An 18172-nucleotide genomic window follows, 5' to 3' on the forward strand; every position below is an offset into this window, starting at 1 on the left:
ATGACGCAATCATCTGTATTTTTGGTTGTTGATTATTTAACCTTAGAGACCATTTTAAATCCGACTTTCAATTGATAGCCCTACATGAATTACAAAGAGATTTATTTTCTTTGTTTTTGTTCTCCCTCCCTTTTTATACTTCATATTTTAGCAATTTCCTGAAATTCAAGGAATTATTTCTACTTATGATTGTAGCAGAGCCCTGATGGTGCAGTGGTTAAAGTGCTTGGCTGCTAACCGAAAGGTCAGCCCATGCATCTATTTTTTAAAATTTACTTCAAACTTGTTCTCACTTTCAACTGAATGTGCCCAAAGCCCAACCCTTTACATAATTACCTTACAGAAATATGAATTTCTCTGTGGCACCACATTTCTTAAAATGTCTCAACCCAGAGTCTTGTGTTTTACTTTTGTTTCTCTTTATTTGCTCTATCTAAAATACTACTATGCACTTCACATTTTCCTTATAATTTGAACTTTTTATTTGTATAGTAAGATATACACTGGACTGCCATTGTTGTTGTTATGTGACGTTGAGTCGGTTCCGACTCATAGCGACCCTATGCACAACAGAACGAAACATTGCCTGGTCCTGAGTCATACTGACAATTGTTATGCTTAAGCTCATTGTTGCAGCCACTGTGTCAATCCACCTCATTGAGGGTCTTCCTCTTTTCTGCTGACCCTGTACTTTGCCAGCCATGATGCCCTTCTCTTGGGACCGATCCCTCCTGACAACCTGTCCAGAGTATATAAGGACCATTCTGGTTGTACTTCTTCCAAGACGCATTTGTTCATTCTTTTGGCAGCCCACAGTATATTCAATATTCTTCGTCAACACCACAATTCAAAGGCATCAACTCTTCTTTGGTCTTCCTTATTCATTGTCCAGCTTTCACATACATATGATGCAATTGAAAATACCATGGCTTGGGCCAGGCACACCTTAGTCTTCAAGGACCACTGTAAAGAGGTCCTTTGCGGCAGATTTACCCAATGCAATACGTCTTTTGATTTCTTGACTGCTGCTTCCATGGCTGTTGATCATGGATCCAAGTAAGATGAAATCCTTGACAGCTTCAAACTTTTCTCCGTTTGTCATGATGTTGCTCATTGGTCCAGTTGTGAGGATTTTTGTTTTCTTTATGTTGAGGTGTAATCCGTACTGAAGGCTGTGGTCTCTGATCTTCATTAGTAAGTGCTTCAAGTCCTCCTTACTTTCAACAATCAAGGTTGTGTCATCTGAATAATGCAGGTTGTTAGCGAGTCTTCCTCCAATCCTGATGCCCCATTCTTCTTCATATAGTCCAGCTTCTCGGATTATTTGCTCAGCATACAGATTGAATAGGTATGGTGAAAGAATACAACCCTGACGCACACCTTTCCTGACTTTAAACCAATCAGTATCCCTTTGTTCTGTCCGAACAACTGCCTCTTGATCTATGTAAAGGTTCCTCATGAGCACAATTAAGTGTTCTGGAATTCCCATTCTTCGCAATGTTATCCATAGTTTGTTCTGATCCACACAGTCGAATGCCTTTGCATAGTCAATAAAAAACACAAATAAACATCATTCTGGTATTCTGTGCTTTCAGCCAGGATCCATCTGACATCAGCAATGATATCCCTGATTCCACATCCTCTTCTGAAACCGGCCTGACTGCTGTTACGGGGACCCAAAATAATAGTGGATTAAATGAGATAGGAGTTTATTTATTTCCCACAAGAAAAGTCTATGCATAAGCAATTACTAGTCTAATATTTGTTACAATTTATGTTTAAGCTAAGGCACCAAGACACAATAAATCCTGAATACCTAAGTGAGGTGCCTGACAAACTGCGGAATTTACAAGGTTGTCTCCAAGAGCTGTTCCCATGAACTTCTCTGTGATTATATATACAAGAGGAATAAAAACAAAGAAAGAGGAGATGATTTTGAGAAAAGGATTTCTTTGGCGAATATGGAGCTCTGAATCCCCCAAAGGGAAAATTCAGGGTAGTTTTCTGACTTTTCATTTCAAATCTAGCGAGGGATGATAAAAGGAACTTTGGATATCCTAATATATGTTAGCTGAAATCGGTTGACTCAGTGTACTGACTCATGTCTGAGAACATTAGGAGAGCCTGTGATGTCAGGGCAAGGACCGAATGTGTTTTCCTGATTGTCTTGGTCATCCAGTGCTGCTATAACAGAAATACCACAAATGGATGGCTTTGACAGAAAGAAATTTATTCTCTCACTGTCTAGTAGGCTACAAGTCCAAATTCAGGGCATCAGCTCCAGGGGAAGCCTTTATCTCTCTGTTGGCTGTGGAGGAAGGTCCTTGTCATCAGTCTTCCCTCAGTCTGGGAGCATCTCAGAGCAAGAATCTCAGGTCCAAAGGACACTCTCTGCTCCCGGCATTGCTTTCTTGGTGGTATGAGGTTCCCACATCTCCCTGTTCGCTTCTCTCTTTTATATCTCAAAAGAGATTGGCTTAAGACACTACCTAATCTTTTAGACCTCATCAGTATAACTGCTGCTAGTCCATCTTATTACATCATAGTGACAGGATTTACAACATATAGGGAAATCACAACAGAAAATAAAATGGGAAACAATCATACAAGAGAATCAAGACCTAGACAAGTTGACAGATATTTTGGGGGGGCATAATTCGATCCATGATACCGATGAAATACATTTGGACCATACAGGGAAAACAGTAGTTTGAGTTGAGCACAACAGGACTGCCTGGTGAGGAAATTACAGTAGCAAAAGCCTGTGTAAAATGGCTGGCCAGAGAGCCTAAAGCTTAGGAAGGGGTGGCGGGGGGGGGGGGGGGTACGGCTGCCAAAAGGGAGGGGAATGGAGACTTCTTGTGAGTTTCAATTAAAATTCAACTCCAAAGAGCCCGTGAAAATATGTTCTAGAGCTTCAGCTTTAAAAAATCTGCCAGACCCGGAGGGCATGAAGATGATTATGGCATTAGCAATTACTAGCCAAGTAGGTGCAGTCTTGCTCTTTAGCTTCATCTCTCATTCTAAATTCACTTTAATCATCTAAGTTCAAAACAGTAGCTAACCAGTGGGGGAAGAGGTGAATGGAAAAGCCAACCATGCCTAAGAAGAGAGGAGTCTTATTTTTGAATGAAGATTCATATATCAGCGATTGTCTCGACGTGCTGCTTAACATTTCTGAAATGAAACTATGCTTTAACTATAGAATGTCTATACTGAGGAGTGAACTGAAAAACTACGGGGCTTGCTTGAGTTTTCATCCAATGGCCAAGGGAAAGCTTCTTCCACTGGATGTATTTTAAAGTGGCAATGGAAAACCAAAACACGTTTGCGTTTGGATATCATCTAATGTGAAATGCTCGTTCTGTATTACACTAGTAAGCTATGGTTAACTCGGTCATGGTTAACTCAAAGTCAGGTAAGGAATCAGGAATAGAGTATGTGACTAAGATCGAATGCATTTCTGAGATTGTTAAAAATAAAACATAAAAGCAATGAAATGTAATGTGATAAAAAGAGTGGTCTGGGAGCCAGTAGACAAGTTCCAGAACAAGTTTTCTCTCATGGAGAGGGGAATGCATGGGTAGTTGTTATTATTATCATTATTTAGTCTTTTTCAATTCTAAAATTCTAGGCATTTAGTACAAGAAAATTTAAACACAGGCCTGGGTTAATCTGGTCCAATTAGAGGACTTTAGTAATAAATACTTTTCCGTAAATATGTACTAACAAAATATACATAAGAGATTTATATATTACGCAGACTACAAAAGGGACTTTTCTAACTATTTAATTTTTTTTTTTATTAGAAATAAACACACATGCAAGACATCCTAATGATTGGAATGTTCTTCTTTTACAAAGTTACAATTTTATATTTTGTATTTGGGAAGTTATCTAAAGAACTTAGAATTATGGAATTTTTGAATTAATAGAGGCTTTGTAATTTATGTCCACCCCAAGTCCAATTTAGAAAAGAGTAAACTTAAAAGCAAAACATTTTAAATGGTTTGTACAGGGTCACACAGCTAATTTATGGCAAAACTAGATGAACAAGTTAGATTTCCTGATCCTCGGCCCAATGACCTTTCCACAGTAAGCTTAAAGTCCTTGGCAATTAGTATACTTCAGTAACCCATTGATAAGACACTTAATGTTTTATTTGATAGAAATAAGCTTTGACATTCATTAATTCATTTTATCCTTTTGACAGCCCTACGAGCTTGTTATTATCATTCTCATATTTTGCACGTATACTAAAACAGCTTAAGAAATATGCCCAAGGTCATATAACTAATAAGGGATAAAGTCTGGACTTGAAGCATCACTTCAGCCAGACTCCAGATCCCAACTTCTCTCAAAGCATTATGTTAACTTATTCAAGTTTCCATTGATCCTTAGTATTACAATAACTCTGTAGGGTACCTTAGTAAGCCTTTGACATTAGTCTTTATCTGGGCATGGTGATAAAAACCATCCAAAGTTATGATTATTTTCTGGTAGTGCACCATCATGATAGGCTTTCCTTAAAATGGGGGTAACCACTAGGATATGTACAGTAATAAATATTTGGGAGATTATAATACCTGTGTGTGTGTGTAATTGGCTAACATTTGTATGGTTGATTATTTGAAAAGTGATTTATTCATTATTTCACACTCTGAGTTAATTTTTATTGCATCTGTATGTATGCACACACAAAAGAGAATTGTACTGATCATTTTCTTTTTGCTCTATCAAGATAGTCTTAAATGTCAATCCCAGGCTTCATGTATAACTTTTCCTGGAATTTTACCATAAACTTTCAGAATAAAAAGTTGTCACTAGGGGCTTCTCAATGCCTATCTACTGCATTTCTGAATTAACAACAAATGCAGATTTGTCTTTGATGGCTCTTTTATAGCTGCATGCAGCTGGAGAAAAACCAACTGCCAAGGGAACTCAATTTTCTTTATCATCAATTTGACATCAGTTAACAGATGGCTTCTGGATATCATGGTAGTCTTCTTAATTCGTCTCTTTATATAGTGCCGCAAACAACCTTGGTTATTTGCCTGATTATTACATTTAATTCTTCGTCAACAACATACCTCATTGTTTCAGAACATTTCCTAGAAGGGAAGATATAAAAGCCAGGGATTGGAGTGTTGAACTGTTATCATGCCTTTGAAACATAAAGAGGCACACCTGAGGGTAGGCAAACATGTTAAAACATCCCATTTTAACATTAAGCAGGCTTTCTCTGAAGCATGGCACTTCTCCAGAATATGGTAGGATTTCAAGAGCAACTGTTATACAAAAGGTAGAGCAAAAACTGTCTACTGAAAGAAAAAAAAAAAAAAAAACTAGTTGGAAACATATACAGAGCTACTTCAAGGTGAAAAGTCTTTCCAAGTGAACATTAACCAGAGGTTAACTGCTACTGAAGTCTTTTTTGTTTTGTTTTGTTGTGTTTTTAGAATTCAAGTAAATAGAATTTAAATAAGAAGCTTGGGAGCATGAAGGTTTCTCCATTGTTTCAAAGAGTCTGTAAAAGTACAGCTTGCAATTGATCGAATATGTTGGCATTCTTCTGAATTAAGTGCAAATGTGGACCTTTTCTCTGACTGTTTTGGAAATCCAAAGAAATGAGTATACTTTTAAAAATCTATACAATTAAAAAGAAAACAGATTCAATCCAAAATTTAAAACATTATAATATTACATGCAATGTTACACACAAACATACACACACACATTGGTTGTTATTAGGTGGAGTCGATTTCGACTCATACCTCTACCTGTTGTCGTCTGGTCGACAACTCATAACAACCCTGTAGGACAGAGTAGAACTGCTCCATAGGGTTCCCAAGGAGTGCCTGGTGGATTTGAATAGCCAACCTTTTGGTTAACAGCTGTGTGTAGCTCTTAACCATTACACCACCAGGGTTTCCTTTCAACTCATAGCAACCCTACGTACAACAGAATGAAGCACTACCAGGTTCTACAGCTTCCTCACAATCCTTGTTATGTGTGAGCTCATTATTGCAGCCATTGTGTAAATCTATCTCATTGAGGGTCTTCCTCTTTTTCGCTGACCCTCTACTTTACCGAGCATGATGCCCTTCTCCAGGGACTGATCTCTCCTGATAACATGTCTAAAATATGTGAGAGGAAGTCTCGCTCACCATCCTTGCTTCTAAGGAGCATTCTGCCTGTACTTCCTCCAAGACAGATTTGTTTGTTCTTTTGGCAGTCCATGGTATATGATGGAGAATTATAGTTTTATTCCTTTAACAAAAATAAATTCCTCACTCCCTTCTTATTTTGAGGAAACCCTGGTGGAGTAATGGTTAAGAGCTAGGGCTGCTAAGCAAAAGGTCAGCAGTTTCAATCCACCAGGAACTCCTTGGAAACTCTATTGGGCAGTTCTACTCTGTCCTACAGGGTCAGTATGAGTCAGAATCTATTGAATGACAGTGAGTTGTTTTTTTTCTATTTTGGGAGCCTTGGTGGCACAGTGCTTAAGAAATATAGCTGCTAACCGAAAGGTCGGCAGTTAAAATCCACTAGCCACTCCCTGTGGGTGCAGTTCTACTATGTCCTATAGGGCCACTCTGAGTTGGAATTGACTCAACGGCAACAGGTTTTGCTTTGTTTTTCTTTCCTATTTTAAGAATTTTAAATAGATTTGAAAGATGGACTCAGTGGAATCAGAAAACCCCCAGAATAGTATATTTGTCATTACAATAGAAAAAGAGCTGAGTTAATATTGCTAGTAATGAATATTCTATTGAAGTTTATGCTGCCACCTATGGGAAATAAAAAAAAAAAAAAACCTCTTAGTAATTAATCTAAAATGTAGAAGTTAGAGTTGCCAATTATGAAAGAAAACTGAAATTTGTAAATGAATTTTATTACTATTTAATCTGTAAAAAAAAAAAAAAAAAAAACCATGAGGAGAAACTTCTAAGTTCTTTGTTCCTTAGAAACCCAGTTTTGATACTGGCCCATGAAAATTGAGCTACATAATTCACAGGACTCATTTCAAAGGAATGCTTTTAGTGTCAAAGTTGAGTATTTGCAATTAAGCAATTAAAAATACTACAAACAGGAATAGCTCTATTTATTGTGAAATCTATGTGGGTTGATTTATTAATGCCTGTTTCCATTTTCTTCCTATTTCTTTTCTTTCATTTCTGCTCCTTTTAACACGTGCTATCTTGTTCTACTTAAGGAAAAAATCGGACCGATTTTTAGCCTGTATTCTGCCAGTATAGTAAAATGAAAAAAAAGAAAATGAATTAAGGGAAGTCATGGGTTGAAATCTATACTCCAACACTTGCTACTTGCAGCACATCAGGAAAGTTATTGAGTCCAAGTCCTCATCAGAAATATGACTGGTCTTACTTATTTTATAGGAATTTTGTAAGAAATGCATGTGACGACTTTTAACACTTAGCATGGTTTCTGGCATATAACAGATTCTCAATAAATATTTGTTTCATTTTCTTCCAAACTATACCCTCTATTATGCCAACCAAAAAAAAAAAAAACCCAAACCCGTTGCCACTGAGTCAACTCATAGTGACCCTATAGGACAGAGTAGAATTGCCCCCATAGGGTTTCCAAGGAGCACCTGGTGGATTGGAGATGCAGACCTTTTGGTTAGCAGCTGTATATCTTAACCACTATGCCACCAAGGTTCCCATATGCCGACAGGAGCCACAAAAACTGAATCATAACTCATCTGAATAGATTTGGGATAAAACAGAGTAGGACATCTAGATTAATAAAATGAGAGACAGTAAAGCTTTTGTTAAACCTTTATCAGTAGATGTGGCAAACAGATTGTAAGGTGACCCCCCAAAGATCCCCAAGTCCTTAGTGTTCACAACTTTGTGTAACTCCCTACCTTTGGGTCTGAGCTGAACTTGTGACTTTTTTCTAACCAATAGAATGTGTTAAAGATGATATAATGTTGCTCCCACAATTGCATTATATAAGATCCCCTTACTGGCTCTGAAGAAGTAAACAGCCATGTTGGGAGGCCCAAATGGAAAGACACTGAGGATGACTTCCGGGAGCTAAGAACAGTTTCCGGCCAGCAGGCAGCAAGATGTCAGGGCCCTCAGTCTTACAGCACAAGAAATGACCCAAGGGATCCTGGAAGAAAGCCCTTCCCTACTTGAGCCTCTAGATGGGAACCCAGCAGGAACAAATACATTAACTGAAGACTTGCAGAGGACCCAGCCATATGTCTGGACTCTTGATTCACAGCAACTGTGAAATGACAAATGCATTTTTTTTAAGCTGCTAAATTTGTGCAACTTTGTTATGCAGCAATAGAAAACTAATACAGTGAGTTTTCTTGGATAAGTTAGATTCTTTCCTGTTTTTGGTTGTGGTTGTTATAGGGATCCCACGTGACAGAGTAGAACTGCCCTATATAGTTTTCTTAGCTGTAATCTTTACAGGAGCAGATCACCAGACCTTTCTCCCACAGAGCCGCTGAGCAGGTTTGAACATGCAATCTTTTGGTTAGCAGCTGAGCATTTAACCATTGTGCCACTAAGGCTCCTTCTTCTGGTGGAAAAAAAAATAATAATCTAACGTATGCATCTGAATATTTAAAAACTTATCATTAGAAAACTATATATACAATATAATATACATGAATATAAATATATTACACATCATATTTCCCAGAGTCAAGCACAATTTAGTTTCATGTTTTCATCTTCTAGTTAAAAGATCTTCCAAACGCACATAAGTATATATGAAAATTAAAAGTGATTTATCTTTCAAGACTTTTTTTTTTTTAATACAAATGTGAAATTTTTGATTGACCCTTGGGTTTGAAGGGATTTTAAAGCTAATGGAAGAAACCATGCCATGCTTTGTTTCATGGTCTATTTGTAGCAACTCAAGGAAAAGGAAAGCAATGAACTCAGCCAATAGGAGAACATTTTTACTAAACCTAGACTCATGCAATATTGATGCAAACTGGTCATATATCTTTAAGCAAACTACTTCCTCTATAAAAAGACAAACAAAACAAAATCAGTTGCCATGGAGTGGATTCTGACTCATGGCAACTCCATGTGTTGTGGAGTAGAACTGTATCCGGTATGATTTTCAGGTTTGACCTTTTGGAGGAGGTAGCAAGACCTTTCTTCCAAGGTGAATCTGGGCGGGTTTGAGCTGCCAAACTTTCCGTTAGTAGTTGAGAGTATAAGCAGTCATGCCACCCAGGGACTCCACCTCCTCTGTAGGGATCTTTAACTGACACAGTCCAGATTGCAAATTATGTGCTTTTAGATATATGCACTTTATGTTTCGTGTGTTGCATTTCATAATGGTGCCTTGTGGTTTGCAAACCTAGCTAATCACAAAAATCATGCCCAAAATTGTCATTATTACTATTAATGCAGATAGCTGGTTGCCTGCCTTGTATACCCTGATTCAGTGAATTTGGGGTATGGCTATAGAATCTGTATATTAAAATATGTTTCCAGGTGATTCTGATCAACTTCACTGGGAAACAATAGTTTAAATATCTTATGTATAACATTGTTTGGAACAAAGAGTGATCTGAACTTCACTGTAAGCTACATGACAGGGAAAGTAGCCACTACAATTATAGGCTTTATGAAGCATGTGATAGAAAAGACAATTACAAGTTACCAGTCTAAGGAAACTTTATTTACTTTTTGACCATCCCCTTTCTCAATTCTTCTGTATTTTATTCATTCTTCCTTTGAAGGTTACTTTGGTATCCTTAGCAAAACACATGTTCTCCTTGCACCATATCCAGAAATTCTTAGTTTCCTCAGAATTGTGATAAGTTAGTCATATTTCCCTTTTACGTTTTTGGCCGCCCTTTTCTTTGGTCCAAAGGCCATCACTGTCTCAGGCTGCTCCAATGTTAAACAATTTATGCTGATTGTTTTTAACAAACACCCATTACCTGACTTTTCCCACTGAGAAAGCGTTGAATCAGGTCAAATAATGACAAGCCCTAAAAGGATGGCTTTTCTAGGAACCTGTATGAGTCAGAATCGACTCGATGGCAGTGGGTTGAGTGGGTGGGCCAACAGATCAAATAATGACAATTTTCTGGGCTTGGAGACTTTATGGCAGCTCCAGATCCATTCTGTTCCCTCCAGTGGCTGTTAGGCTGCTGGTTTTTAAGGATATCACAGAATTGAAGAGAGGGGATAGGATAAGGCAAGTTAAAACACTACAATATTCACTGTTTTTACAAAGATTCCGTCATGTCTTTTGAATAAATGATTCTCAGATTGTTGAAATATTTTGGTTAACTTCCAGAGTTCTGAAAACGTTGATTTGACTAGTTTTCTAGTGTTCTTGTTACTTTTATAGAAGACTAGGTTTTCGAAGCTTCTTATTGGCCAGTTTAGATATGCTTCTTTCCTCATAGCCTAACACTAAAGTAAGGAATAAAAAATTTCTTATGTGTAGGAATTTGAGATTATCACTCAGTTTAAATGGATAAGAAAGAGCTTCTTAGAGTATTAAGAGAAGGCTTAAATCCCAGGATCTGACAACAGGGCCAGCCCATCATGTTGTTGTTGTTTGTTGTTAGGTGCCATCTAGTTGGTTCTGACTCATAGCGACTCTATGCACAACAGAACGAAACACTGCCTGGTCTTGTGCCATCCTTACATTCGTAGTTATACTTGAGCTGATTGTTGTAGCCACTGTGTCAATCCACTTAGCTGAGGGTCTTCCTCTTTTCTGCTGACCCTGTACTCTGCCAAGAATGATGTCCTTCTCCAGAGACTGATGCCTTCTGACAACATGTCCAAAGTATGTAAGACGCAGTCTCACCATTCTTGCTTCTAAGGAGCATTCTGGCTGCACTTCTTCCAAGGCAGATTTGTTCATTCTTTTGGTAGTCCACGGTATATTCAATATTCTTGGCCAACACCACAATTCAAAGGTGTCAGCTCTTCTTCAGTCTTCCTTATTCATTGTCCAGCTTTCACATGCATATGACGTGATTGAAAATACCACGGCTTGGGTCAGGCGCACCTTAGTCTTCAGGGTGACATCTTGGCTCTTCAACACTTTGAAGAGGTTCTTTGCAGCAGATTTACCCAATGTAATGCATCTTTTGATTTCTTGACTGCTGCTTCCATGGCTGTTGATTGTGGATCCAAGTAAAATGAAATCCTTGACAACTTCAATCTTGTCTCCGTTTATCATGATGTTGCTCATTGGTCTAGTTGTGAGGATTTTTGTTTTCTTTATGTTGAGGTGTAATCCATACTGAAGGCTGTGGTCTTTGATCTTCATTAGGACGTGCTTCAAGTCCTCTTCACTTTCAGCAAGCAAGGTTGTGTCATCTGCATGACGCAGGTTGTTAATGAGTCTTCCTCCAATCCTGATGCCCCGTTCTTCTTCATATAGTCCAGCTTCTTGTATTATCTGCTCAGCATACAGATTAAATAGGTATGGTGAAAGAATACAATCCTCATGCATGCCTTTCCTGACTTTAAGCCAATCAGTATCCCCTTGTTCTGTCCAAACAACTACCTCTTGATCTATGTAAAGGTTCCTCATGAGCACGATTAAGTGTTCTGGAATTCCCATTCTTCACACTCTTATCCATAATTTGTTATGATCCACACAGTTGAATGCCTTTGCATAATCAATAAAACACAAATAAACATCCTTCTGGTATTCTGTGCTTTCAGCCAGGATCCATGTGACATCAGCAATGATATCCCTGATTCCATGTCCTCTCCTGAAACCGGCCTGAATTTCTGGCAGTTCCCTGTCGATATACTGCTGCAGTTGTTTTTGAATGATCTTCAGCAAAATTTTGCTTGAGTGTGATATTAATGATATTGTTCTATAAATTCCACATTCGGTTGGATCACCTTTCTTGGGAATAGGCATAAATATGGATCTCTTCTAATCAGTTGGCCAGGAAGGTGTCTTCCATATTTCTTGGCATAGACAAGTGAGCACCTCTAGCGCTGCATCTGCCTGTCAGTTTGTTGTACTGTGGGGGCTTGTATGTTGCTGTGATGCTGGAAGCTATGCCACTGGTATTTAGATACCAGCAGAGTCACCCATGGGGGACAGGTTTCAGCTGAGCTTCCAGACTAGGAAGAAGGACCCGGCAGTCTACTTCTGAAAAGCATTAGCCAGTGAAAACCTTGTGAATAGCAGTGGAACATTGTCTGATATAGTGCTGGAAGATGAGCGCCCCAGGTCGGAAGGCACTCAAAAGATGACTGGGGAAGAGCTGCCTCCTCAAAGTAGAGTCGACCATAATGATGTGGATGGAGTAAAGCTTTCGGGACCTTCATTTGCTGATGTGGCACAACGCAAAATGAGGAGAAACAGCTGCAAACATCCATTAATAATCCGAACCTGGAATGTACAAAGTATGAATCTAGGAAAATTGGAAATCATCAAAAATGAAATGGAACACATAAACATCGATATCCTAGGCATTAGTGAGCTGAAATGGACTGGTATTGGCCATTTTGAATCGGACAATCATATAGTCTACCATGCTGGGAATGACAACTTGAAGAGGAATGGTGTTGCATTCATCGTCAAAAAGAACGTTTCAAGATCTATCCTGAAGTACAACACTGTCAGTGATAGAATAATATCCATACACCTACAAGGAAGACCAGTCGGTATGACTATTATTCAAATTTATGCACCACCCACTAGGGCCAAAGATGAAGAAATAGAAGATTTTTATCAGCTGCTGCAGTCTGAAATTGATTGAACATGCAATCAAGATCCATTGATAATTACTGGTGATTGGAATGGGGAAGTTGTAAACAAAGAAGAAGGATCAGTAGTTGGAAAATATGGCCTTGGTGACAGAAACAATGCCAGAGATCGAATGATAGAATTTTGCAAGACCAACTACTTCTTCATTGCAAATACCTTCTTTCACCAACATAAACGGCGACTATACACATGGACCTCACCAAAGGGAACATACAGAAATCAAATCGACTACATCTGTGGAAAGAGATGATGGAAATGCTCAATATCATCAGTCAGAACAAGGCCAGGGGCCGACTGTGGAACAGACCGTCAATTGCTCATGTGCAAGTTCAAGCTGAAACTGAAGAAAATCAGAGCAAGCCCATGAGAGCTAAAATATGACCTTGAGTGTATCCCACCCGAATTTAGAGACCATCTGAAGAATAGATTTGGAGCATTGAAAACTAGTGACCGAAGACCAGACAAATTGTTGAATGACATCAAGGACATCATACATGAAGAAAGCAAGAGGTCATTGAAAAGACAGGAAAGAAAGAAAAGACCAAGATGGATGTCAGAGGAGACTCTGAAACTTGCTCTTGAGCATTGAGCAGCTAAAGCAAAAGGAAGAATTGATGAAGTAAAAGAACTGAACAGAAGATTTCAAAGGGCCTCTAGAGAAGACAAAGTAAAGTATTATAATGACATGTGCAAAGAGCTGGAGATGGAAAACCAAAAGGGAAGAACACGCTCGGTGTTTCTCAAGCTGAAAGAACTGAAGAAAAAATTCAAGCCTCGAGTTGCAATAGTGAAGGATTCAGAGGGGAAAGTATTAAATGATGCAGAAAGCATCAAAAGAAGATGGAAGGAATACACGGAGTCATTATACCAAAAAGAATTAGTCAATATTCAACCACTCAAGAGGTGGCATATGATCAGGAACCGATGGTACTGAAGAAAGAAGTCCAAGCTGCTCTGAAGGCATTGGCGAAAAACAAGGCTCCAACCCATCATGCACTAGCCTAATTCAGGGAGACTACCACTGATTTGTGATTCTGACAACTCTTTAGAACACAGGGTGCCACACAGGTTCAGCATTTAATATTCAAGGTTTATCAATAACAGTTCTGGTTTTTGTTGATAGGATTGTCTAAGGCTTCTATTTTTGTGCTTGAAAATATAGGCCTATGTTTATTCTAATGGATTGCATATATCTGAAGTTTATTCTCATTACTAATTAGCTTGGATTATAGCTCAACATAAAGAAAGTAAAAATCCTCACATCTGGACCAATAAGCAACATCATGATAAATGGAGAACAGATTGAAGTCATCAAGGATTTCATTTTACTTGGATCCACAATCAATAGCCATGGAAGCAGCAGTCAAGAAATCAAAGGACACATTGCATTGGGCAAATCTGCTGCAAAAGACCTCTTTAAAGTGTTAAAAAGCAAAGATTACACTTTAAGGACTAAGGTGCACCTGACCCAAGCCATGGTATTTTCAGTCACTTCATATGCATGTGCAAGTTGGACAGTGAATAAAGAAGACCGAAGAAGAGTTGATGCCTTTGTATTACGGTGTTGGCCAAGAATGCTGAATATACCATGAACTGCCAGAAAAATGAACAAATCTGTCTTGAAAGAAGAACAGCGAGTATGTGCTTTAGAAGTGAGAATGGCAAGATGTTGTCTCACATGCTTTGGAAGTGTTATCAGGAGAGATCAGCCCCTGGAGAAGGACATCATGCTCGGTTAAGTAGAGACTCATTGAAAAAGAGCAAAGCCCTCAACAAGATGGATTGACACAGTGGCTGCAACAATGGGTTTAAACATAGCAAAAATTGTGAGAATAGTGCAACACTGGGTAGTATTTTGTTCTGTTGTTCATAGAGTTGCTATGAGTGGAAGTAGACTTGATGGTACCAAACAACAACAATTAGCTTGATTAGCTCTCAGTGTCTATGAGCTCTTCCATTAAACTTTAATTTCCCTGAGGACTGGGTTTTCAGTATATTTAATGTTTAATGATTACTGGAGTGACTGGTGCTTTGTTAACTTATCAATTTGGAAAATATATCAAGAACCTAGTACATACTCATCACTGTGGGCTACGAAAGCAATATAAGGCTAAAAAAAAATCTGTTCTGATGACCTCTTTGTCTCTTAGAAATTAAATGAATATTCTTAATTCATATCATTAATCGATTATATTCCTACAGGAGGTATTCAATTTTTCTGCATAAACAAATACTAGAGTTAATCTGGGTGTGCTTAATTGCAAATTTATGAAAATGTATTAATTGCTTAGAGATCCATAGAATGACCTATTTTAGGTATTAAAATTATTACTACCCAAAATTTATTACTACATTTAGCTGAAATGAGCCAGTTAATCGCAAGCACATCAATAATAATAGCTGGACTCCTAATATTTGGAATAGTATGAGCATTAATATATGAATAAAGAAAATAGCATGCTAAGAAAATTAGATATAAATTCAGAGGTATTAAAACTGAAAGATATTTTGGTGTCTTCCAAAAAGTTTGGTTATTAAAAATATCAACCATATTAATGATTATCTTCTGCAAATGAAAGAGTCTAAAACTTTATGGCATTGTATATTCACATTACATCTTTTCTTCAAGATTAGTGTAAATAATATGGTATTAGAATCATCGTCCTGTTATAGTAGGTATTTTCTGTATTCACCCCCATGATTATAAAAAGCAGGCATAGCTCAGTACATGAAATGAATGTCATTTCAGAAAAGCACATGTGCTAACAAACTGAGGATTTCTATGTTTAAGGATTAAGCATAAGAGCCATGCACATCTAGTTTTATAACTAGATGAATAACATATTTCTTGAGCTTCAACCTTTTGTAAGAGATTGAGAGGAATAGAAGGCAATCAGACAAACAAGACATCTTAGTCCTCAAGTGTTTAGTGTCCATTTCAGTGTTCAGATGGAGTGATAAAACAATTGCAAAACACAGCATCATATACACACCACAACATCAATATTGTGTGCCCACAGTGTTTGCCAAAGGGACATACTGGAACCCATTTTTGGAGTTTACCATCGACATGTTGAGAGAATCTTTTTTAAGTCCCATTCACTCAAGCGTTCTTAAAAATACATTTCTCAGTCTACAGGACAATGACACTACCCAAAATGAGCTACTATACATTTATTTTTCGAATGTTAAGCCCAAAAAGAGTTTGTTTGCACTCTTGTTTTATGTAAGCCGTTAGATTTTTTTCGTCTTATAACTAAAAAAATCTGTTTAACTTTTTATTACCGTATTATCCTTATATTTTCAGAATAATATCATCAAATACAAAATCCTGTTTGAGAATTAATTAAATCTGTTTTCCTTTTGCTAGTTAACATATGTCTATTGTGGGTCTCTCATGGTATTTTTCCATGTATTTATGTTTATGAAATCTTAACATAAAGAACATTTCTATGAGAACACTTGGCATATAGGCTTTCAACAAAATTCCTCCCTTGTTAACCCTTCTTGTGGCAATAGAAAACAAAATATCAAAAATAGAGATGTTTTAAAATTGTTCCAGAACCTTGCGTTCTTTTGGAATTTGCTGTGATTTGGTACCTAAGCATTTGGGTTTTAATGTAAATGAACACAAGTCAGGGGTTGATGATCTGCCCCTGTGTGTTTACATCATGCAAATTCATGTAATACATCAGACCTTTAAGACAACTGTTGTTGTTTTACTATTTTTTGGCCTGAAACCAAGTTAGCTGTGAAATTTACCGGCATCTCCATACTCTATCTTTCAACACTGAGAAAACCCAAGACATACTGTGAGCACCTTCATTTCACAGGATTGTTTTGAAATGAACACCACAGGTTTCTATCAAATAAGGAAAATGGAAAGACCTGTTTAAAGAAGTACACTGAGGGAAAATCAGGGAGTTTGCTACTACTTTGGCTCTAAGTGAAGAGCATGAAAATTAATTTGTGCTAATCAATGTAGGGTGAAGAGAGCACAAATTCTTTTGACACACAGATTTTGTGGTTTAGTAATAATGTCGAACACATTCAGGGCCTAAAAAAACAAATGAGCATCTTTATGTCACAGGTCAGTAGACAATAAAGTGAACTGCCTGTTGCAACACGGCACGTATTTTCTTTGAGGTCAAAGTGGGTAAAATCTCTTACTTTTTCCTTTGGGTTTTCTTGATAATAAGTTGAGGAGGCAAAACTGACCTCACTGCTCCAACGCCACTATGACTTGGCATGTCACATACCACAGTGTGGGATGACAGAAACACACGTTGAATCTTGAGACAAACTTTACAATTTATCTAGCACTAGTCCTGAGGGGCATTGGTGTTTCACTGGTAGAATTCTCTCTTTCCAGGCAGAAGACCTGGTTTTGATTGTTGAGGAATGCACCTCGTGCCTAGCCACGACCTGTCTATAAGTATAAGCTTTGTGTTGCTATGGTGCTAAACCAATTTCAGTGGAGCTTACAGACTAAGGTGGATTAGGAAGAAAGGCTTGGTGGTCTATTTCTTAAAATCAGCCAACACACACCCTATGTATCACAATAGTCAGGTCCCCAACCAATTATGGGGATGGAGCTGGGTCGCCGGACAGTGTTTCCTTCCCTTGTGCCTGGGGCCAGGTCTTCATGTATCTAGGACTCCACGGCAGCTGAAAAGAACAAGCAGTACTAGTCTTCAAATTAAATGAAGCCTTGAGCCTTTTCTAACTACTTTTTGAGTCTTTAGTAAATACAAAATTATCCCTGATTTCTACAATGCTGATGTCTGCAGATATGATAAACGTCTGAGGAAACCATTACTTATCCACCATAAATAGACTGACTGTTACCTTAATAACTGTGTGCGTGTGTCTTTCAAAAAATAGTGTCCTGTCTTTAAAGAGCTCAGTGTACTGAAATCCAGACATTGCAAACATTTTATTAATGCCATTGTCTCAGTTTTCCCTTTCAAAAAGAATATAAAACCAGAAAAACCAAAACCGTTGCAACTGAGTCAATTCTAACTCATAGTGACCCTGGTGGCATAGTGGTTAAGAGTTCAGCTGAAGGTCAGTAGTTGGAAGCCATCACTGCTCCTTGGAAACCCTATAGGGAAGCTCTACTCTGTCCCGTAGAGTTGCTATGAGTCGGAAAAAGAATAATAGTGAACCAAAAAGTAAATCGGGAAGAAAAACAGGCCTACCTAACATAATGCCTGTTGAGTTAACTATTTACCATAATTAAAACAAACAACCTCCCCCTGCCCCACACTCTTGCCATCAAGTGGATTTCCACTCATATAGACCTTATAGGACAGAGTAGAACTGCCCCATAGGATTTCCAAGGAGCAGCTGGTGGATTCTAACTGCTGATCTTTTAGTTAGCAGCCAAGCTCTTAACCACTATTGT

This window comes from Loxodonta africana, chromosome 10 (assembly GCF_030014295.1).
Source record: "Loxodonta africana isolate mLoxAfr1 chromosome 10, mLoxAfr1.hap2, whole genome shotgun sequence".
NCBI lineage: Eukaryota > Metazoa > Chordata > Mammalia > Proboscidea > Elephantidae > Loxodonta > Loxodonta africana.